The sequence below is a fragment of the Anomaloglossus baeobatrachus genome, unplaced genomic scaffold, assembly GCF_048569485.1.
Source record: "Anomaloglossus baeobatrachus isolate aAnoBae1 unplaced genomic scaffold, aAnoBae1.hap1 Scaffold_995, whole genome shotgun sequence".
NCBI classification, from domain to species: Eukaryota; Metazoa; Chordata; class Amphibia; order Anura; family Aromobatidae; genus Anomaloglossus; species Anomaloglossus baeobatrachus.
Genome location: NW_027445399.1, coordinates 1 through 22,366, shown reverse-complemented (window position 1 = coordinate 22,366; position 22,366 = coordinate 1). Strand labels below are relative to the sequence as shown.

The 22,366-nt window shown below is 46.8% G+C and overlaps 13 non-coding genes and 1 pseudogene across 13 annotated transcripts; all 14 read right to left on the bottom strand.

The window, feature by feature from the left end:
• Positions 1–749: 749 nt before the first annotated feature.
• Positions 750–853, bottom strand: LOC142289662 (U2 spliceosomal RNA; annotated as a pseudogene).
• A 1,387-nt stretch (positions 854–2,240) lies between these two features.
• LOC142289658 (U2 spliceosomal RNA) lies at positions 2,241–2,431 on the bottom strand. Its single transcript, XR_012750112.1, has one exon. It is a non-coding gene; the product is annotated as a U2 spliceosomal RNA (small nuclear RNA).
• A 1,387-nt stretch (positions 2,432–3,818) lies between these two features.
• Positions 3,819–4,009, bottom strand: LOC142289655 (U2 spliceosomal RNA). The gene has a single exon (XR_012750110.1). It is a non-coding gene; the product is annotated as a U2 spliceosomal RNA (small nuclear RNA).
• A 1,387-nt stretch (positions 4,010–5,396) lies between these two features.
• On the bottom strand, positions 5,397–5,587 carry LOC142289654 (U2 spliceosomal RNA). The gene has a single exon (XR_012750109.1). It is a non-coding gene; the product is annotated as a U2 spliceosomal RNA (small nuclear RNA).
• Positions 5,588–6,974: 1,387 nt separating this feature from the next.
• LOC142289653 (U2 spliceosomal RNA) lies at positions 6,975–7,165 on the bottom strand. Its single transcript, XR_012750108.1, has one exon. It is a non-coding gene; the product is annotated as a U2 spliceosomal RNA (small nuclear RNA).
• Positions 7,166–8,552: 1,387 nt separating this feature from the next.
• On the bottom strand, positions 8,553–8,743 carry LOC142289652 (U2 spliceosomal RNA). The gene has a single exon (XR_012750107.1). It is a non-coding gene; the product is annotated as a U2 spliceosomal RNA (small nuclear RNA).
• Positions 8,744–10,130: 1,387 nt separating this feature from the next.
• Positions 10,131–10,321, bottom strand: LOC142289651 (U2 spliceosomal RNA). Its single transcript, XR_012750106.1, has one exon. It is a non-coding gene; the product is annotated as a U2 spliceosomal RNA (small nuclear RNA).
• Positions 10,322–11,708: 1,387 nt separating this feature from the next.
• LOC142289648 (U2 spliceosomal RNA) lies at positions 11,709–11,899 on the bottom strand. The gene has a single exon (XR_012750103.1). It is a non-coding gene; the product is annotated as a U2 spliceosomal RNA (small nuclear RNA).
• A 1,387-nt stretch (positions 11,900–13,286) lies between these two features.
• Positions 13,287–13,477, bottom strand: LOC142289650 (U2 spliceosomal RNA). Its single transcript, XR_012750105.1, has one exon. It is a non-coding gene; the product is annotated as a U2 spliceosomal RNA (small nuclear RNA).
• A 1,387-nt stretch (positions 13,478–14,864) lies between these two features.
• LOC142289649 (U2 spliceosomal RNA) lies at positions 14,865–15,055 on the bottom strand. The gene has a single exon (XR_012750104.1). It is a non-coding gene; the product is annotated as a U2 spliceosomal RNA (small nuclear RNA).
• A 1,387-nt stretch (positions 15,056–16,442) lies between these two features.
• LOC142289665 (U2 spliceosomal RNA) lies at positions 16,443–16,633 on the bottom strand. Its single transcript, XR_012750116.1, has one exon. It is a non-coding gene; the product is annotated as a U2 spliceosomal RNA (small nuclear RNA).
• A 1,387-nt stretch (positions 16,634–18,020) lies between these two features.
• LOC142289664 (U2 spliceosomal RNA) lies at positions 18,021–18,211 on the bottom strand. Its single transcript, XR_012750115.1, has one exon. It is a non-coding gene; the product is annotated as a U2 spliceosomal RNA (small nuclear RNA).
• Positions 18,212–19,598: 1,387 nt separating this feature from the next.
• LOC142289663 (U2 spliceosomal RNA) lies at positions 19,599–19,789 on the bottom strand. Its single transcript, XR_012750114.1, has one exon. It is a non-coding gene; the product is annotated as a U2 spliceosomal RNA (small nuclear RNA).
• A 1,387-nt stretch (positions 19,790–21,176) lies between these two features.
• On the bottom strand, positions 21,177–21,367 carry LOC142289660 (U2 spliceosomal RNA). Its single transcript, XR_012750113.1, has one exon. It is a non-coding gene; the product is annotated as a U2 spliceosomal RNA (small nuclear RNA).
• Between the last annotated feature and the right edge of the window lie 999 nt (positions 21,368–22,366).

The following is a 22,366-nucleotide window of genomic DNA, read 5'->3' as shown; positions in this document are numbered from 1 at the left end:
CTTACCCGTCCAGAATCCGTTGCCGTTAAGGATGTGGGATGGCTCCCTCACCACTGTGCAGAGACGTCCCAGGAACGTGGAGATGTCTCTTCCTGGGGTGTGCGGGTTCCGCATGGAGACCGTGATCCTCTTCTCATCCCTCTGTATAGGACAGGATCCTAAAAAAGAATGAAAAGGGGAGTCCGGCATCGCTGCGTTCATCGCCTCCCAGTATCTCCTGCAGGCATTCACCGTGGCAAAGGTTACCAGAAAAATGCCAGTCATGAAGGTCTGGACACTCAGGGTTTCCGCCCTGGAGAAGCCCTGATCCAGAATCATCTTCTTGCAGAACACGTCGCTGGACATGTCCGGCAACCTACCATCCACCGCCTTTAGCTTCAGGGCGACCGTCTGCCGCATCCAAGGCTCCAGGGTTGGAGCCTTTTCAGGCGGCGTCCGGGCTCCCTCCGGCTGGCCGGCGTCGGAGGTAGGGGCCTCTTGGGCCGAAGAAGCCTCTGGATGAGCCTTCCTGGAGGTCCCTGGGTCCTGAGCCTTCCTGGCTGCCTTCTCTGGCTTGCTTGCCATGGCTGGTTCCTGCTTGAGTTCCCGGAGCTGGATCTTGGATTCTTCTCCGGGTGTCTTCTCCCGCTGTGTTCCTCCTCGAAGTTCCTCTGGTCTCCCCAAGTCTTCTCCGAGCCTTCGTCTTCTTGCTTCTTTCTGCCAAGCTCTTCTTCCGTCCAATCTCCCTCTTTCGGTCTCGGCTGGGCTTCGGAGCTTGTCTCCCTGATCGTATCTCGTCAAGTGTAGCTAGCTCAGTTTGTTCTGATAAGAACAGATACTACACTTGATCTTAGCCAAAAGGCCGAGAAGCGATAACCAGAATTGGTTTGGGCCTCGAGTGGCACCCTGGCCTATGCCGGACACATCTTAGGGAGAGAGAGCGAGAGGGAGACAAACCCACGCCTACACAAGACATTTTGTCACCCAAGCCAACCCTTGAAAAGGCTGCTTTGCAGAGCCAAAACAAGAAGAATGGTGCGTTTTGCAGCCGCCGCCCACTGCAATGAATCTGAATAACTCCTCCTTTAGGGCGCAAGCAACTCCCCTCCCCCTTGCAGTCTTTCCAATTCACGATACAAAAAGACGGACAGGACAGGTTGCCTGACTTTCCGTCACTGCCACCCTTTGCCATCCTTACCCGTAGAAAGCCCTTTCATCATCCCCAAACCCTAATCTTTTCCCTTTCCTTCCCAGCCCCCAAACCCTGCCCTCTGTACCTTTCTCACCACCCGCTTCCCTTCTCCTGTCATCCCCCTACCACCCGGGAAAAAAAGAGATTGCCCCCTCCTTCCACTAGCCCACCCTCCCACCCAAAGAACAACTTCTTCTGCGCAGCTTGTTTTCTAGGCAGCAGCGCTATTGTGATGTCATCGGGGGGCATTGTGACAAGCCGCCAGTGTTCCGTCTCTTCATGTTGTGCACAGTTCAAACGGAAAATACATCAACAGGCAGACTACAGAAAAGCTTACTATCAAAGGTTAGAGGGGGGCTTTCTCAGAGGGCTTTTTACAGTTTTTCTATTCCCAATTAGCCGTTTAAGTGTACTTATTGAAAGTAGTAATTCTTTCATAGGCCGCCCTTTCTTAGTATTTGACGTTCCTTATATTGCGGTATGAGGCTTCGCAGTAGGTTGCAAACATTCATCACCCATGACTGTCCCCAATTGAGCTCAGAAGCTCAATGTCTATCATGACCTCTCTTTTAGAATGTCCAAGAGCAAGCAAACTATTCCTCCAGGAGAGGGCGCCAACAGACTACTAAAGAGATCATCATTACTCAAAGAAAACCCCAAAAACCAATGCATGATAGGAATAAACAGGTAACTTTCTTTGGAGTGGAAGCGGAGAGATCGCACCAGATGCCAATTCTAGATGTTATCACACCTGTGGTCACTGCAGCAGCAGGTGAATCCACTTTGTCCAAAAGGGATCTATTCCATTCAATTGCAAATGATCTAGATAAGACAGAGAACTGCAGCACGGGGACATAGCCGAGTTGGTCAGGTTGAGTGGTGATGAGTTTGCTATTTGGATGAATAAAGAAAGTCAAAAGTGTGAAAGATAAAAAACAAAAGGAGGAAGTGTGAAAAGTGAATGGGCCAAATTGAGGTGCATATGAAGACGTATGCTTTCTTCCAATTCATTAAATCGGGCTAATATGAATCAGGTGAATTGAGTTCTGCTTTTGGAAACTGGGTTAAGAAGGGGTGCACCGTTCCTGGAGGTACTGCAATACTAGGTCAATGCGTGGAGTGGACAGAGCAAGCTCTTTTTCCATCTCCCTGTTCTAAAAATCCATTTAATATATGGTCCCCAGATAGGGGACGTATCAGATATTAAACTGATAAGAACAGATACTACACTTGATCTTAGCCAAAAGGCCGAGAAGCGATAACCAGAATTGGTTTGGGCCTCGAGTGGCACCCTGGCCTATGCCGGACACATCTTAGGGAGAGAGAGCGAGAGGGAGACAAACCCACGCCTACACAAGACATTTTGTCACCCAAGCCAACCCTTGAAAAGGCTGCTTTGCAGAGCCAAAACAAGAAGAATGGTGCGTTTTGCAGCCGCCGCCCACTGCAATGAATCTGAATAACTCCTCCTTTAGGGCGCAAGCAACTCCCCTCCCCCTTGCAGTCTTTCCAATTCACGATACAAAAAGACGGACAGGACAGGTTGCCTGACTTTCCGTCACTGCCACCCTTTGCCATCCTTACCCGTAGAAAGCCCTTTCATCATCCCCAAACCCTAATCTTTTCCCTTTCCTTCCCAGCCCCCAAACCCTGCCCTCTGTACCTTTCTCACCACCCGCTTCCCTTCTCCTGTCATCCCCCTACCACCCGGGAAAAAAAGAGATTGCCCCCTCCTTCCACTAGCCCACCCTCCCACCCAAAGAACAACTTCTTCTGCGCAGCTTGTTTTCTAGGCAGCAGCGCTATTGTGATGTCATCGGGGGGCATTGTGACAAGCCGCCAGTGTTCCGTCTCTTCATGTTGTGCACAGTTCAAACGGAAAATACATCAACAGGCAGACTACAGAAAAGCTTACTATCAAAGGTTAGAGGGGGGCTTTCTCAGAGGGCTTTTTACAGTTTTTCTATTCCCAATTAGCCGTTTAAGTGTACTTATTGAAAGTAGTAATTCTTTCATAGGCCGCCCTTTCTTAGTATTTGACGTTCCTTATATTGCGGTATGAGGCTTCGCAGTAGGTTGCAAACATTCATCACCCATGACTGTCCCCAATTGAGCTCAGAAGCTCAATGTCTATCATGACCTCTCTTTTAGAATGTCCAAGAGCAAGCAAACTATTCCTCCAGGAGAGGGCGCCAACAGACTACTAAAGAGATCATCATTACTCAAAGAAAACCCCAAAAACCAATGCATGATAGGAATAAACAGGTAACTTTCTTTGGAGTGGAAGCGGAGAGATCGCACCAGATGCCAATTCTAGATGTTATCACACCTGTGGTCACTGCAGCAGCAGGTGAATCCACTTTGTCCAAAAGGGATCTATTCCATTCAATTGCAAATGATCTAGATAAGACAGAGAACTGCAGCACGGGGACATAGCCGAGTTGGTCAGGTTGAGTGGTGATGAGTTTGCTATTTGGATGAATAAAGAAAGTCAAAAGTGTGAAAGATAAAAAACAAAAGGAGGAAGTGTGAAAAGTGAATGGGCCAAATTGAGGTGCATATGAAGACGTATGCTTTCTTCCAATTCATTAAATCGGGCTAATATGAATCAGGTGAATTGAGTTCTGCTTTTGGAAACTGGGTTAAGAAGGGGTGCACCGTTCCTGGAGGTACTGCAATACCAGGTCAATGCGTGGAGTGGACAGAGCAAGCTCTTTTTCCATCTCCCTGTTCTAAAAATCCATTTAATATATGGTCCCCAGATAGGGGACGTATCAGATATTAAACTGATAAGAACAGATACTACACTTGATCTTAGCCAAAAGGCCGAGAAGCGATAACCAGAATTGGTTTGGGCCTCGAGTGGCACCCTGGCCTATGCCGGACACATCTTAGGGAGAGAGAGCGAGAGGGAGACAAACCCACGCCTACACAAGACATTTTGTCACCCAAGCCAACCCTTGAAAAGGCTGCTTTGCAGAGCCAAAACAAGAAGAATGGTGCGTTTTGCAGCCGCCGCCCACTGCAATGAATCTGAATAACTCCTCCTTTAGGGCGCAAGCAACTCCCCTCCCCCTTGCAGTCTTTCCAATTCACGATACAAAAAGACGGACAGGACAGGTTGCCTGACTTTCCGTCACTGCCACCCTTTGCCATCCTTACCCGTAGAAAGCCCTTTCATCATCCCCAAACCCTAATCTTTTCCCTTTCCTTCCCAGCCCCCAAACCCTGCCCTCTGTACCTTTCTCACCACCCGCTTCCCTTCTCCTGTCATCCCCCTACCACCCGGGAAAAAAAGAGATTGCCCCCTCCTTCCACTAGCCCACCCTCCCACCCAAAGAACAACTTCTTCTGCGCAGCTTGTTTTCTAGGCAGCAGCGCTATTGTGATGTCATCGGGGGGCATTGTGACAAGCCGCCAGTGTTCCGTCTCTTCATGTTGTGCACAGTTCAAACGGAAAATACATCAACAGGCAGACTACAGAAAAGCTTACTATCAAAGGTTAGAGGGGGGCTTTCTCAGAGGGCTTTTTACAGTTTTTCTATTCCCAATTAGCCGTTTAAGTGTACTTATTGAAAGTAGTAATTCTTTCATAGGCCGCCCTTTCTTAGTATTTGACGTTCCTTATATTGCGGTATGAGGCTTCGCAGTAGGTTGCAAACATTCATCACCCATGACTGTCCCCAATTGAGCTCAGAAGCTCAATGTCTATCATGACCTCTCTTTTAGAATGTCCAAGAGCAAGCAAACTATTCCTCCAGGAGAGGGCGCCAACAGACTACTAAAGAGATCATCATTACTCAAAGAAAACCCCAAAAACCAATGCATGATAGGAATAAACAGGTAACTTTCTTTGGAGTGGAAGCGGAGAGATCGCACCAGATGCCAATTCTAGATGTTATCACACCTGTGGTCACTGCAGCAGCAGGTGAATCCACTTTGTCCAAAAGGGATCTATTCCATTCAATTGCAAATGATCTAGATAAGACAGAGAACTGCAGCACGGGGACATAGCCGAGTTGGTCAGGTTGAGTGGTGATGAGTTTGCTATTTGGATGAATAAAGAAAGTCAAAAGTGTGAAAGATAAAAAACAAAAGGAGGAAGTGTGAAAAGTGAATGGGCCAAATTGAGGTGCATATGAAGACGTATGCTTTCTTCCAATTCATTAAATCGGGCTAATATGAATCAGGTGAATTGAGTTCTGCTTTTGGAAACTGGGTTAAGAAGGGGTGCACCGTTCCTGGAGGTACTGCAATACCAGGTCAATGCGTGGAGTGGACAGAGCAAGCTCTTTTTCCATCTCCCTGTTCTAAAAATCCATTTAATATATGGTCCCCAGATAGGGGACGTATCAGATATTAAACTGATAAGAACAGATACTACACTTGATCTTAGCCAAAAGGCCGAGAAGCGATAACCAGAATTGGTTTGGGCCTCGAGTGGCACCCTGGCCTATGCCGGACACATCTTAGGGAGAGAGAGCGAGAGGGAGACAAACCCACGCCTACACAAGACATTTTGTCACCCAAGCCAACCCTTGAAAAGGCTGCTTTGCAGAGCCAAAACAAGAAGAATGGTGCGTTTTGCAGCCGCCGCCCACTGCAATGAATCTGAATAACTCCTCCTTTAGGGCGCAAGCAACTCCCCTCCCCCTTGCAGTCTTTCCAATTCACGATACAAAAAGACGGACAGGACAGGTTGCCTGACTTTCCGTCACTGCCACCCTTTGCCATCCTTACCCGTAGAAAGCCCTTTCATCATCCCCAAACCCTAATCTTTTCCCTTTCCTTCCCAGCCCCCAAACCCTGCCCTCTGTACCTTTCTCACCACCCGCTTCCCTTCTCCTGTCATCCCCCTACCACCCGGGAAAAAAAGAGATTGCCCCCTCCTTCCACTAGCCCACCCTCCCACCCAAAGAACAACTTCTTCTGCGCAGCTTGTTTTCTAGGCAGCAGCGCTATTGTGATGTCATCGGGGGGCATTGTGACAAGCCGCCAGTGTTCCGTCTCTTCATGTTGTGCACAGTTCAAACGGAAAATACATCAACAGGCAGACTACAGAAAAGCTTACTATCAAAGGTTAGAGGGGGGCTTTCTCAGAGGGCTTTTTACAGTTTTTCTATTCCCAATTAGCCGTTTAAGTGTACTTATTGAAAGTAGTAATTCTTTCATAGGCCGCCCTTTCTTAGTATTTGACGTTCCTTATATTGCGGTATGAGGCTTCGCAGTAGGTTGCAAACATTCATCACCCATGACTGTCCCCAATTGAGCTCAGAAGCTCAATGTCTATCATGACCTCTCTTTTAGAATGTCCAAGAGCAAGCAAACTATTCCTCCAGGAGAGGGCGCCAACAGACTACTAAAGAGATCATCATTACTCAAAGAAAACCCCAAAAACCAATGCATGATAGGAATAAACAGGTAACTTTCTTTGGAGTGGAAGCGGAGAGATCGCACCAGATGCCAATTCTAGATGTTATCACACCTGTGGTCACTGCAGCAGCAGGTGAATCCACTTTGTCCAAAAGGGATCTATTCCATTCAATTGCAAATGATCTAGATAAGACAGAGAACTGCAGCACGGGGACATAGCCGAGTTGGTCAGGTTGAGTGGTGATGAGTTTGCTATTTGGATGAATAAAGAAAGTCAAAAGTGTGAAAGATAAAAAACAAAAGGAGGAAGTGTGAAAAGTGAATGGGCCAAATTGAGGTGCATATGAAGACGTATGCTTTCTTCCAATTCATTAAATCGGGCTAATATGAATCAGGTGAATTGAGTTCTGCTTTTGGAAACTGGGTTAAGAAGGGGTGCACCGTTCCTGGAGGTACTGCAATACCAGGTCAATGCGTGGAGTGGACAGAGCAAGCTCTTTTTCCATCTCCCTGTTCTAAAAATCCATTTAATATATGGTCCCCAGATAGGGGACGTATCAGATATTAAACTGATAAGAACAGATACTACACTTGATCTTAGCCAAAAGGCCGAGAAGCGATAACCAGAATTGGTTTGGGCCTCGAGTGGCACCCTGGCCTATGCCGGACACATCTTAGGGAGAGAGAGCGAGAGGGAGACAAACCCACGCCTACACAAGACATTTTGTCACCCAAGCCAACCCTTGAAAAGGCTGCTTTGCAGAGCCAAAACAAGAAGAATGGTGCGTTTTGCAGCCGCCGCCCACTGCAATGAATCTGAATAACTCCTCCTTTAGGGCGCAAGCAACTCCCCTCCCCCTTGCAGTCTTTCCAATTCACGATACAAAAAGACGGACAGGACAGGTTGCCTGACTTTCCGTCACTGCCACCCTTTGCCATCCTTACCCGTAGAAAGCCCTTTCATCATCCCCAAACCCTAATCTTTTCCCTTTCCTTCCCAGCCCCCAAACCCTGCCCTCTGTACCTTTCTCACCACCCGCTTCCCTTCTCCTGTCATCCCCCTACCACCCGGGAAAAAAAGAGATTGCCCCCTCCTTCCACTAGCCCACCCTCCCACCCAAAGAACAACTTCTTCTGCGCAGCTTGTTTTCTAGGCAGCAGCGCTATTGTGATGTCATCGGGGGGCATTGTGACAAGCCGCCAGTGTTCCGTCTCTTCATGTTGTGCACAGTTCAAACGGAAAATACATCAACAGGCAGACTACAGAAAAGCTTACTATCAAAGGTTAGAGGGGGGCTTTCTCAGAGGGCTTTTTACAGTTTTTCTATTCCCAATTAGCCGTTTAAGTGTACTTATTGAAAGTAGTAATTCTTTCATAGGCCGCCCTTTCTTAGTATTTGACGTTCCTTATATTGCGGTATGAGGCTTCGCAGTAGGTTGCAAACATTCATCACCCATGACTGTCCCCAATTGAGCTCAGAAGCTCAATGTCTATCATGACCTCTCTTTTAGAATGTCCAAGAGCAAGCAAACTATTCCTCCAGGAGAGGGCGCCAACAGACTACTAAAGAGATCATCATTACTCAAAGAAAACCCCAAAAACCAATGCATGATAGGAATAAACAGGTAACTTTCTTTGGAGTGGAAGCGGAGAGATCGCACCAGATGCCAATTCTAGATGTTATCACACCTGTGGTCACTGCAGCAGCAGGTGAATCCACTTTGTCCAAAAGGGATCTATTCCATTCAATTGCAAATGATCTAGATAAGACAGAGAACTGCAGCACGGGGACATAGCCGAGTTGGTCAGGTTGAGTGGTGATGAGTTTGCTATTTGGATGAATAAAGAAAGTCAAAAGTGTGAAAGATAAAAAACAAAAGGAGGAAGTGTGAAAAGTGAATGGGCCAAATTGAGGTGCATATGAAGACGTATGCTTTCTTCCAATTCATTAAATCGGGCTAATATGAATCAGGTGAATTGAGTTCTGCTTTTGGAAACTGGGTTAAGAAGGGGTGCACCGTTCCTGGAGGTACTGCAATACCAGGTCAATGCGTGGAGTGGACAGAGCAAGCTCTTTTTCCATCTCCCTGTTCTAAAAATCCATTTAATATATGGTCCCCAGATAGGGGACGTATCAGATATTAAACTGATAAGAACAGATACTACACTTGATCTTAGCCAAAAGGCCGAGAAGCGATAACCAGAATTGGTTTGGGCCTCGAGTGGCACCCTGGCCTATGCCGGACACATCTTAGGGAGAGAGAGCGAGAGGGAGACAAACCCACGCCTACACAAGACATTTTGTCACCCAAGCCAACCCTTGAAAAGGCTGCTTTGCAGAGCCAAAACAAGAAGAATGGTGCGTTTTGCAGCCGCCGCCCACTGCAATGAATCTGAATAACTCCTCCTTTAGGGCGCAAGCAACTCCCCTCCCCCTTGCAGTCTTTCCAATTCACGATACAAAAAGACGGACAGGACAGGTTGCCTGACTTTCCGTCACTGCCACCCTTTGCCATCCTTACCCGTAGAAAGCCCTTTCATCATCCCCAAACCCTAATCTTTTCCCTTTCCTTCCCAGCCCCCAAACCCTGCCCTCTGTACCTTTCTCACCACCCGCTTCCCTTCTCCTGTCATCCCCCTACCACCCGGGAAAAAAAGAGATTGCCCCCTCCTTCCACTAGCCCACCCTCCCACCCAAAGAACAACTTCTTCTGCGCAGCTTGTTTTCTAGGCAGCAGCGCTATTGTGATGTCATCGGGGGGCATTGTGACAAGCCGCCAGTGTTCCGTCTCTTCATGTTGTGCACAGTTCAAACGGAAAATACATCAACAGGCAGACTACAGAAAAGCTTACTATCAAAGGTTAGAGGGGGGCTTTCTCAGAGGGCTTTTTACAGTTTTTCTATTCCCAATTAGCCGTTTAAGTGTACTTATTGAAAGTAGTAATTCTTTCATAGGCCGCCCTTTCTTAGTATTTGACGTTCCTTATATTGCGGTATGAGGCTTCGCAGTAGGTTGCAAACATTCATCACCCATGACTGTCCCCAATTGAGCTCAGAAGCTCAATGTCTATCATGACCTCTCTTTTAGAATGTCCAAGAGCAAGCAAACTATTCCTCCAGGAGAGGGCGCCAACAGACTACTAAAGAGATCATCATTACTCAAAGAAAACCCCAAAAACCAATGCATGATAGGAATAAACAGGTAACTTTCTTTGGAGTGGAAGCGGAGAGATCGCACCAGATGCCAATTCTAGATGTTATCACACCTGTGGTCACTGCAGCAGCAGGTGAATCCACTTTGTCCAAAAGGGATCTATTCCATTCAATTGCAAATGATCTAGATAAGACAGAGAACTGTAGCACGGGGACATAGCCGAGTTGGTCAGGTTGAGTGGTGATGAGTTTGCTATTTGGATGAATAAAGAAAGTCAAAAGTGTGAAAGATAAAAAACAAAAGGAGGAAGTGTGAAAAGTGAATGGGCCAAATTGAGGTGCATATGAAGACGTATGCTTTCTTCCAATTCATTAAATCGGGCTAATATGAATCAGGTGAATTGAGTTCTGCTTTTGGAAACTGGGTTAAGAAGGGGTGCACCGTTCCTGGAGGTACTGCAATACCAGGTCAATGCGTGGAGTGGACAGAGCAAGCTCTTTTTCCATCTCCCTGTTCTAAAAATCCATTTAATATATGGTCCCCAGATAGGGGACGTATCAGATATTAAACTGATAAGAACAGATACTACACTTGATCTTAGCCAAAAGGCCGAGAAGCGATAACCAGAATTGGTTTGGGCCTCGAGTGGCACCCTGGCCTATGCCGGACACATCTTAGGGAGAGAGAGCGAGAGGGAGACAAACCCACGCCTACACAAGACATTTTGTCACCCAAGCCAACCCTTGAAAAGGCTGCTTTGCAGAGCCAAAACAAGAAGAATGGTGCGTTTTGCAGCCGCCGCCCACTGCAATGAATCTGAATAACTCCTCCTTTAGGGCGCAAGCAACTCCCCTCCCCCTTGCAGTCTTTCCAATTCACGATACAAAAAGACGGACAGGACAGGTTGCCTGACTTTCCGTCACTGCCACCCTTTGCCATCCTTACCCGTAGAAAGCCCTTTCATCATCCCCAAACCCTAATCTTTTCCCTTTCCTTCCCAGCCCCCAAACCCTGCCCTCTGTACCTTTCTCACCACCCGCTTCCCTTCTCCTGTCATCCCCCTACCACCCGGGAAAAAAAGAGATTGCCCCCTCCTTCCACTAGCCCACCCTCCCACCCAAAGAACAACTTCTTCTGCGCAGCTTGTTTTCTAGGCAGCAGCGCTATTGTGATGTCATCGGGGGGCATTGTGACAAGCCGCCAGTGTTCCGTCTCTTCATGTTGTGCACAGTTCAAACGGAAAATACATCAACAGGCAGACTACAGAAAAGCTTACTATCAAAGGTTAGAGGGGGGCTTTCTCAGAGGGCTTTTTACAGTTTTTCTATTCCCAATTAGCCGTTTAAGTGTACTTATTGAAAGTAGTAATTCTTTCATAGGCCGCCCTTTCTTAGTATTTGACGTTCCTTATATTGCGGTATGAGGCTTCGCAGTAGGTTGCAAACATTCATCACCCATGACTGTCCCCAATTGAGCTCAGAAGCTCAATGTCTATCATGACCTCTCTTTTAGAATGTCCAAGAGCAAGCAAACTATTCCTCCAGGAGAGGGCGCCAACAGACTACTAAAGAGATCATCATTACTCAAAGAAAACCCCAAAAACCAATGCATGATAGGAATAAACAGGTAACTTTCTTTGGAGTGGAAGCGGAGAGATCGCACCAGATGCCAATTCTAGATGTTATCACACCTGTGGTCACTGCAGCAGCAGGTGAATCCACTTTGTCCAAAAGGGATCTATTCCATTCAATTGCAAATGATCTAGATAAGACAGAGAACTGCAGCACGGGGACATAGCCGAGTTGGTCAGGTTGAGTGGTGATGAGTTTGCTATTTGGATGAATAAAGAAAGTCAAAAGTGTGAAAGATAAAAAACAAAAGGAGGAAGTGTGAAAAGTGAATGGGCCAAATTGAGGTGCATATGAAGACGTATGCTTTCTTCCAATTCATTAAATCGGGCTAATATGAATCAGGTGAATTGAGTTCTGCTTTTGGAAACTGGGTTAAGAAGGGGTGCACTGTTCCTGGAGGTACTGCAATACCAGGTCAATGCGTGGAGTGGACAGAGCAAGCTCTTTTTCCATCTCCCTGTTCTAAAAATCCATTTAATATATGGTCCCCAGATAGGGGACGTATCAGATATTAAACTGATAAGAACAGATACTACACTTGATCTTAGCCAAAAGGCCGAGAAGCGATAACCAGAATTGGTTTGGGCCTCGAGTGGCACCCTGGCCTATGCCGGACACATCTTAGGGAGAGAGAGCGAGAGGGAGACAAACCCACGCCTACACAAGACATTTTGTCACCCAAGCCAACCCTTGAAAAGGCTGCTTTGCAGAGCCAAAACAAGAAGAATGGTGCGTTTTGCAGCCGCCGCCCACTGCAATGAATCTGAATAACTCCTCCTTTAGGGCGCAAGCAACTCCCCTCCCCCTTGCAGTCTTTCCAATTCACGATACAAAAAGACGGACAGGACAGGTTGCCTGACTTTCCGTCACTGCCACCCTTTGCCATCCTTACCCGTAGAAAGCCCTTTCATCATCCCCAAACCCTAATCTTTTCCCTTTCCTTCCCAGCCCCCAAACCCTGCCCTCTGTACCTTTCTCACCACCCGCTTCCCTTCTCCTGTCATCCCCCTACCACCCGGGAAAAAAAGAGATTGCCCCCTCCTTCCACTAGCCCACCCTCCCACCCAAAGAACAACTTCTTCTGCGCAGCTTGTTTTCTAGGCAGCAGCGCTATTGTGATGTCATCGGGGGGCATTGTGACAAGCCGCCAGTGTTCCGTCTCTTCATGTTGTGCACAGTTCAAACGGAAAATACATCAACAGGCAGACTACAGAAAAGCTTACTATCAAAGGTTAGAGGGGGGCTTTCTCAGAGGGCTTTTTACAGTTTTTCTATTCCCAATTAGCCGTTTAAGTGTACTTATTGAAAGTAGTAATTCTTTCATAGGCCGCCCTTTCTTAGTATTTGACGTTCCTTATATTGCGGTATGAGGCTTCGCAGTAGGTTGCAAACATTCATCACCCATGACTGTCCCCAATTGAGCTCAGAAGCTCAATGTCTATCATGACCTCTCTTTTAGAATGTCCAAGAGCAAGCAAACTATTCCTCCAGGAGAGGGCGCCAACAGACTACTAAAGAGATCATCATTACTCAAAGAAAACCCCAAAAACCAATGCATGATAGGAATAAACAGGTAACTTTCTTTGGAGTGGAAGCGGAGAGATCGCACCAGATGCCAATTCTAGATGTTATCACACCTGTGGTCACTGCAGCAGCAGGTGAATCCACTTTGTCCAAAAGGGATCTATTCCATTCAATTGCAAATGATCTAGATAAGACAGAGAACTGCAGCACGGGGACATAGCCGAGTTGGTCAGGTTGAGTGGTGATGAGTTTGCTATTTGGATGAATAAAGAAAGTCAAAAGTGTGAAAGATAAAAAACAAAAGGAGGAAGTGTGAAAAGTGAATGGGCCAAATTGAGGTGCATATGAAGACGTATGCTTTCTTCCAATTCATTAAATCGGGCTAATATGAATCAGGTGAATTGAGTTCTGCTTTTGGAAACTGGGTTAAGAAGGGGTGCACCGTTCCTGGAGGTACTGCAATACCAGGTCAATGCGTGGAGTGGACAGAGCAAGCTCTTTTTCCATCTCCCTGTTCTAAAAATCCATTTAATATATGGTCCCCAGATAGGGGACGTATCAGATATTAAACTGATAAGAACAGATACTACACTTGATCTTAGCCAAAAGGCCGAGAAGCGATAACCAGAATTGGTTTGGGCCTCGAGTGGCACCCTGGCCTATGCCGGACACATCTTAGGGAGAGAGAGCGAGAGGGAGACAAACCCACGCCTACACAAGACATTTTGTCACCCAAGCCAACCCTTGAAAAGGCTGCTTTGCAGAGCCAAAACAAGAAGAATGGTGCGTTTTGCAGCCGCCGCCCACTGCAATGAATCTGAATAACTCCTCCTTTAGGGCGCAAGCAACTCCCCTCCCCCTTGCAGTCTTTCCAATTCACGATACAAAAAGACGGACAGGACAGGTTGCCTGACTTTCCGTCACTGCCACCCTTTGCCATCCTTACCCGTAGAAAGCCCTTTCATCATCCCCAAACCCTAATCTTTTCCCTTTCCTTCCCAGCCCCCAAACCCTGCCCTCTGTACCTTTCTCACCACCCGCTTCCCTTCTCCTGTCATCCCCCTACCACCCGGGAAAAAAAGAGATTGCCCCCTCCTTCCACTAGCCCACCCTCCCACCCAAAGAACAACTTCTTCTGCGCAGCTTGTTTTCTAGGCAGCAGCGCTATTGTGATGTCATCGGGGGGCATTGTGACAAGCCGCCAGTGTTCCGTCTCTTCATGTTGTGCACAGTTCAAACGGAAAATACATCAACAGGCAGACTACAGAAAAGCTTACTATCAAAGGTTAGAGGGGGGCTTTCTCAGAGGGCTTTTTACAGTTTTTCTATTCCCAATTAGCCGTTTAAGTGTACTTATTGAAAGTAGTAATTCTTTCATAGGCCGCCCTTTCTTAGTATTTGACGTTCCTTATATTGCGGTATGAGGCTTCGCAGTAGGTTGCAAACATTCATCACCCATGACTGTCCCCAATTGAGCTCAGAAGCTCAATGTCTATCATGACCTCTCTTTTAGAATGTCCAAGAGCAAGCAAACTATTCCTCCAGGAGAGGGCGCCAACAGACTACTAAAGAGATCATCATTACTCAAAGAAAACCCCAAAAACCAATGCATGATAGGAATAAACAGGTAACTTTCTTTGGAGTGGAAGCGGAGAGATCGCACCAGATGCCAATTCTAGATGTTATCACACCTGTGGTCACTGCAGCAGCAGGTGAATCCACTTTGTCCAAAAGGGATCTATTCCATTCAATTGCAAATGATCTAGATAAGACAGAGAACTGCAGCACGGGGACATAGCCGAGTTGGTCAGGTTGAGTGGTGATGAGTTTGCTATTTGGATGAATAAAGAAAGTCAAAAGTGTGAAAGATAAAAAACAAAAGGAGGAAGTGTGAAAAGTGAATGGGCCAAATTGAGGTGCATATGAAGACGTATGCTTTCTTCCAATTCATTAAATCGGGCTAATATGAATCAGGTGAATTGAGTTCTGCTTTTGGAAACTGGGTTAAGAAGGGGTGCACCGTTCCTGGAGGTACTGCAATACCAGGTCAATGCGTGGAGTGGACAGAGCAAGCTCTTTTTCCATCTCCCTGTTCTAAAAATCCATTTAATATATGGTCCCCAGATAGGGGACGTATCAGATATTAAACTGATAAGAACAGATACTACACTTGATCTTAGCCAAAAGGCCGAGAAGCGATAACCAGAATTGGTTTGGGCCTCGAGTGGCACCCTGGCCTATGCCGGACACATCTTAGGGAGAGAGAGCGAGAGGGAGACAAACCCACGCCTACACAAGACATTTTGTCACCCAAGCCAACCCTTGAAAAGGCTGCTTTGCAGAGCCAAAACAAGAAGAATGGTGCGTTTTGCAGCCGCCGCCCACTGCAATGAATCTGAATAACTCCTCCTTTAGGGCGCAAGCAACTCCCCTCCCCCTTGCAGTCTTTCCAATTCACGATACAAAAAGACGGACAGGACAGGTTGCCTGACTTTCCGTCACTGCCACCCTTTGCCATCCTTACCCGTAGAAAGCCCTTTCATCATCCCCAAACCCTAATCTTTTCCCTTTCCTTCCCAGCCCCCAAACCCTGCCCTCTGTACCTTTCTCACCACCCGCTTCCCTTCTCCTGTCATCCCCCTACCACCCGGGAAAAAAAGAGATTGCCCCCTCCTTCCACTAGCCCACCCTCCCACCCAAAGAACAACTTCTTCTGCGCAGCTTGTTTTCTAGGCAGCAGCGCTATTGTGATGTCATCGGGGGGCATTGTGACAAGCCGCCAGTGTTCCGTCTCTTCATGTTGTGCACAGTTCAAACGGAAAATACATCAACAGGCAGACTACAGAAAAGCTTACTATCAAAGGTTAGAGGGGGGCTTTCTCAGAGGGCTTTTTACAGTTTTTCTATTCCCAATTAGCCGTTTAAGTGTACTTATTGAAAGTAGTAATTCTTTCATAGGCCGCCCTTTCTTAGTATTTGACGTTCCTTATATTGCGGTATGAGGCTTCGCAGTAGGTTGCAAACATTCATCACCCATGACTGTCCCCAATTGAGCTCAGAAGCTCAATGTCTATCATGACCTCTCTTTTAGAATGTCCAAGAGCAAGCAAACTATTCCTCCAGGAGAGGGCGCCAACAGACTACTAAAGAGATCATCATTACTCAAAGAAAACCCCAAAAACCAATGCATGATAGGAATAAACAGGTAACTTTCTTTGGAGTGGAAGCGGAGAGATCGCACCAGATGCCAATTCTAGATGTTATCACACCTGTGGTCACTGCAGCAGCAGGTGAATCCACTTTGTCCAAAAGGGATCTATTCCATTCAATTGCAAATGATCTAGATAAGACAGAGAACTGCAGCACGGGGACATAGCCGAGTTGGTCAGGTTGAGTGGTGATGAGTTTGCTATTTGGATGAATAAAGAAAGTCAAAAGTGTGAAAGATAAAAAACAAAAGGAGGAAGTGTGAAAAGTGAATGGGCCAAATTGAGGTGCATATGAAGACGTATGCTTTCTTCCAATTCATTAAATCGGGCTAATATGAATCAGGTGAATTGAGTTCTGCTTTTGGAAACTGGGTTAAGAAGGGGTGCACCGTTCCTGGAGGTACTGCAATACCAGGTCAATGCGTGGAGTGGACAGAGCAAGCTCTTTTTCCATCTCCCTGTTCTAAAAATCCATTTAATATATGGTCCCCAGATAGGGGACGTATCAGATATTAAACTGATAAGAACAGATACTACACTTGATCTTAGCCAAAAGGCCGAGAAGCGATAACCAGAATTGGTTTGGGCCTCGAGTGGCACCCTGGCCTATGCCGGACACATCTTAGGGAGAGAGAGCGAGAGGGAGACAAACCCACGCCTACACAAGACATTTTGTCACCCAAGCCAACCCTTGAAAAGGCTGCTTTGCAGAGCCAAAACAAGAAGAATGGTGCGTTTTGCAGCCGCCGCCCACTGCAATGAATCTGAATAACTCCTCCTTTAGGGCGCAAGCAACTCCCCTCCCCCTTGCAGTCTTTCCAATTCACGATACAAAAAGACGGACAGGACAGGTTGCCTGACTTTCCGTCACTGCCACCCTTTGCCATCCTTACCCGTAGAAAGCCCTTTCATCATCCCCAAACCCTAATCTTTTCCCTTTCCTTCCCAGCCCCCAAACCCTGCCCTCTGTACCTTTCTCACCACCCGCTTCCCTTCTCCTGTCATCCCCCTACCACCCGGGAAAAAAAGAGATTGCCCCCTCCTTCCACTAGCCCACCCTCCCACCCAAAGAACAACTTCTTCTGCGCAGCTTGTTTTCTAGGCAGCAGCGCTATTGTGATGTCATCGGGGGGCATTGTGACAAGCCGCCAGTGTTCCGTCTCTTCATGTTGTGCACAGTTCAAACGGAAAATACATCAACAGGCAGACTACAGAAAAGCTTACTATCAAAGGTTAGAGGGGGGCTTTCTCAGAGGGCTTTTTACAGTTTTTCTATTCCCAATTAGCCGTTTAAGTGTACTTATTGAAAGTAGTAATTCTTTCATAGGCCGCCCTTTCTTAGTATTTGACGTTCCTTATATTGCGGTATGAGGCTTCGCAGTAGGTTGCAAACATTCATCACCCATGACTGTCCCCAATTGAGCTCAGAAGCTCAATGTCTATCATGACCTCTCTTTTAGAATGTCCAAGAGCAAGCAAACTATTCCTCCAGGAGAGGGCGCCAACAGACTACTAAAGAGATCATCATTACTCAAAGAAAACCCCAAAAACCAATGCATGATAGGAATAAACAGGTAACTTTCTTTGGAGTGGAAGCGGAGAGATCGCACCAGATGCCAATTCTAGATGTTATCACACCTGTGGTCACTGCAGCAGCAGGTGAATCCACTTTGTCCAAAAGGGATCTATTCCATTCAATTGCAAATGATCTAGATAAGACAGAGAACTGCAGCACGGGGACATAGCCGAGTTGGTCAGGTTGAGTGGTGATGAGTTTGCTATTTGGATGAATAAAGAAAGTCAAAAGTGTGAAAGATAAAAAACAAAAGGAGGAAGTGTGAAAAGTGAATGGGCCAAATTGAGGTGCATATGAAGACGTATGCTTTCTTCCAATTCATTAAATCGGGCTAATATGAATCAGGTGAATTGAGTTCTGCTTTTGGAAACTGGGTTAAGAAGGGGTGCACCGTTCCTGGAGGTACTGCAATACCAGGTCAATGCGTGGAGTGGACAGAGCAAGCTCTTTTTCCATCTCCCTGTTCTAAAAATCCATTTAATATATGGTCCCCAGATAGGGGACGTATCAGATATTAAACTGATAAGAACAGATACTACACTTGATCTTAGCCAAAAGGCCGAGAAGCGATAACCAGAATTGGTTTGGGCCTCGAGTGGCACCCTGGCCTATGCCGGACACATCTTAGGGAGAGAGAGCGAGAGGGAGACAAACCCACGCCTACACAAGACATTTTGTCACCCAAGCCAACCCTTGAAAAGGCTGCTTTGCAGAGCCAAAACAAGAAGAATGGTGCGTTTTGCAGCCGCCGCCCACTGCAATGAATCTGAATAACTCCTCCTTTAGGGCGCAAGCAACTCCCCTCCCCCTTGCAGTCTTTCCAATTCACGATACAAAAAGACGGACAGGACAGGTTGCCTGACTTTCCGTCACTGCCACCCTTTGCCATCCTTACCCGTAGAAAGCCCTTTCATCATCCCCAAACCCTAATCTTTTCCCTTTCCTTCCCAGCCCCCAAACCCTGCCCTCTGTACCTTTCTCACCACCCGCTTCCCTTCTCCTGTCATCCCCCTACCACCCGGGAAAAAAAGAGATTGCCCCCTCCTTCCACTAGCCCACCCTCCCACCCAAAGAACAACTTCTTCTGCGCAGCTTGTTTTCTAGGCAGCAGCGCTATTGTGATGTCATCGGGGGGCATTGTGACAAGCCGCCAGTGTTCCGTCTCTTCATGTTGTGCACAGTTCAAACGGAAAATACATCAACAGGCAGACTACAGAAAAGCTTACTATCAAAGGTTAGAGGGGGGCTTTCTCAGAGGGCTTTTTACAGTTTTTCTATTCCCAATTAGCCGTTTAAGTGTACTTATTGAAAGTAGTAATTCTTTCATAGGCCGCCCTTTCTTAGTATTTGACGTTCCTTATATTGCGGTATGAGGCTTCGCAGTAGGTTGCAAACATTCATCACCCATGACTGTCCCCAATTGAGCTCAGAAGCTCAATGTCTATCATGACCTCTCTTTTAGAATGTCCAAGAGCAAGCAAACTATTCCTCCAGGAGAGGGCGCCAACAGACTACTAAAGAGATCATCATTACTCAAAGAAAACCCCAAAAACCAATGCATGATAGGAATAAACAGGTAACTTTCTTTGGAGTGGAAGCGGAGAGATCGCACCAGATGCCAATTCTAGATGTTATCACACCTGTGGTCACTGCAGCAGCAGGTGAATCCACTTTGTCCAAAAGGGATCTATTCCATTCAATTGCAAATGATCTAGATAAGACAGAGAACTGCAGCACGGGGACATAGCCGAGTTGGTCAGGTTGAGTGGTGATGAGTTTGCTATTTGGATGAATAAAGAAAGTCAAAAGTGTGAAAGATAAAAAACAAAAGGAGGAAGTGTGAAAAGTGAATGGGCCAAATTGAGGTGCATATGAAGACGTATGCTTTCTTCCAATTCATTAAATCGGGCTAATATGAATCAGGTGAATTGAGTTCTGCTTTTGGAAACTGGGTTAAGAAGGGGTGCACCGTTCCTGGAGGTACTGCAATACCAGGTCAATGCGTGGAGTGGACAGAGCAAGCTCTTTTTCCATCTCCCTGTTCTAAAAATCCATTTAATATATGGTCCCCAGATAGGGGACGTATCAGATATTAAACTGATAAGAACAGATACTACACTTGATCTTAGCCAAAAGGCCGAGAAGCGATAACCAGAATTGGTTTGGGCCTCGAGTGGCACCCTGGCCTATGCCGGACACATCTTAGGGAGAGAGAGCGAGAGGGAGACAAACCCACGCCTACACAAGACATTTTGTCACCCAAGCCAACCCTTGAAAAGGCTGCTTTGCAGAGCCAAAACAAGAAGAATGGTGCGTTTTGCAGCCGCCGCCCACTGCAATGAATCTGAATAACTCCTCCTTTAGGGCGCAAGCAACTCCCCTCCCCCTTGCAGTCTTTCCAATTCACGATACAAAAAGACGGACAGGACAGGTTGCCTGACTTTCCGTCACTGCCACCCTTTGCCATCCTTACCCGTAGAAAGCCCTTTCATCATCCCCAAACCCTAATCTTTTCCCTTTCCTTCCCAGCCCCCAAACCCTGCCCTCTGTACCTTTCTCACCACCCGCTTCCCTTCTCCTGTCATCCCCCTACCACCCGGGAAAAAAAGAGATTGCCCCCTCCTTCCACTAGCCCACCCTCCCACCCAAAGAACAACTTCTTCTGCGCAGCTTGTTTTCTAGGCAGCAGCGCTATTGTGATGTCATCGGGGGGCATTGTGACAAGCCGCCAGTGTTCCGTCTCTTCATGTTGTGCACAGTTCAAACGGAAAATACATCAACAGGCAGACTACAGAAAAGCTTACTATCAAAGGTTAGAGGGGGGCTTTCTCAGAGGGCTTTTTACAGTTTTTCTATTCCCAATTAGCCGTTTAAGTGTACTTATTGAAAGTAGTAATTCTTTCATAGGCCGCCCTTTCTTAGTATTTGACGTTCCTTATATTGCGGTATGAGGCTTCGCAGTAGGTTGCAAACATTCATCACCCATGACTGTCCCCAATTGAGCTCAGAAGCTCAATGTCTATCATGACCTCTCTTTTAGAATGTCCAAGAGCAAGCAAACTATTCCTCCAGGAGAGGGCGCCAACAGACTACTAAAGAGATCATCATTACTCAAAGAAAACCCCAAAAACCAATGCATGATAGGAATAAACAGGTAACTTTCTTTGGAGTGGAAGCGGAGAGATCGCACCAGATGCCAATTCTAGATGTTATCACACCTGTGGTCACTGCAGCAGCAGGTGAATCCACTTTGTCCAAAAGGGATCTATTCCATTCAATTGCAAATGATCTAGATAAGACAGAGAACTGCAGCACGGGGACATAGCCGAGTTGGTCAGGTTGAGTGGTGATGAGTTTGCTATTTGGATGAATAAAGAAAGTCAAAAGTGTGAAAGATAAAAAACAAAAGGAGGAAGTGTGAAAAGTGAATGGGCCAAATTGAGGTGCATATGAAGACGTATGCTTTCTTCCAATTCATTAAATCGGGCTAATATGAATCAGGTGAATTGAGTTCTGCTTTTGGAAACTGGGTTAAGAAGGGGTGCACCGTTCCTGGAGGTACTGCAATACCAGGTCAATGCGTGGAGTGGACAGAGCAAGCTCTTTTTCCATCTCCCTGTTCTAAAAATCCATTTAATATATGGTCCCCAGATAGGGGACGTATCAGATATTAAACTGATAAGAACAGATACTACACTTGATCTTAGCCAAAAGGCCGAGAAGCGATAACCAGAATTGGTTTGGGCCTCGAGTGGCACCCTGGCCTATGCCGGACACATCTTAGGGAGAGAGAGCGAGAGGGAGACAAACCCACGCCTACACAAGACATTTTGTCACCCAAGCCAACCCTTGAAAAGGCTGCTTTGCAGAGCCAAAACAAGAAGAATGGTGCGTTTTGCAGCCGCCGCCCACTGCAATGAATCTGAATAACTCCTCCTTTAGGGCGCAAGCAACTCCCCTCCCCCTTGCAGTCTTTCCAATTCACGATACAAAAAGACGGACAGGACAGGTTGCCTGACTTTCCGTCACTGCCACCCTTTGCCATCCTTACCCGTAGAAAGCCCTTTCATCATCCCCAAACCCTAATCTTTTCCCTTTCCTTCCCAGCCCCCAAACCCTGCCCTCTGTACCTTTCTCACCACCCGCTTCCCTTCTCCTGTCATCCCCCTACCACCCGGGAAAAAAAGAGATTGCCCCCTCCTTCCACTAGCCCACCCTCCCACCCAAAGAACAACTTCTTCTGCGCAGCTTGTTTTCTAGGCAGCAGCGCTATTGTGATGTCATCGGGGGGCATTGTGACAAGCCGCCAGTGTTCCGTCTCTTCATGTTGTGCACAGTTCAAACGGAAAATACATCAACAGGCAGACTACAGAAAAGCTTACTATCAAAGGTTAGAGGGGGGCTTTCTCAGAGGGCTTTTTACAGTTTTTCTATTCCCAATTAGCCGTTTAAGTGTACTTATTGAAAGTAGTAATTCTTTCATAGGCCGCCCTTTCTTAGTATTTGACGTTCCTTATATTGCGGTATGAGGCTTCGCAGTAGGTTGCAAACATTCATCACCCATGACTGTCCCCAATTGAGCTCAGAAGCTCAATGTCTATCATGACCTCTCTTTTAGAATGTCCAAGAGCAAGCAAACTATTCCTCCAGGAGAGGGCGCCAACAGACTACTAAAGAGATCATCATTACTCAAAGAAAACCCCAAAAACCAATGCATGATAGGAAT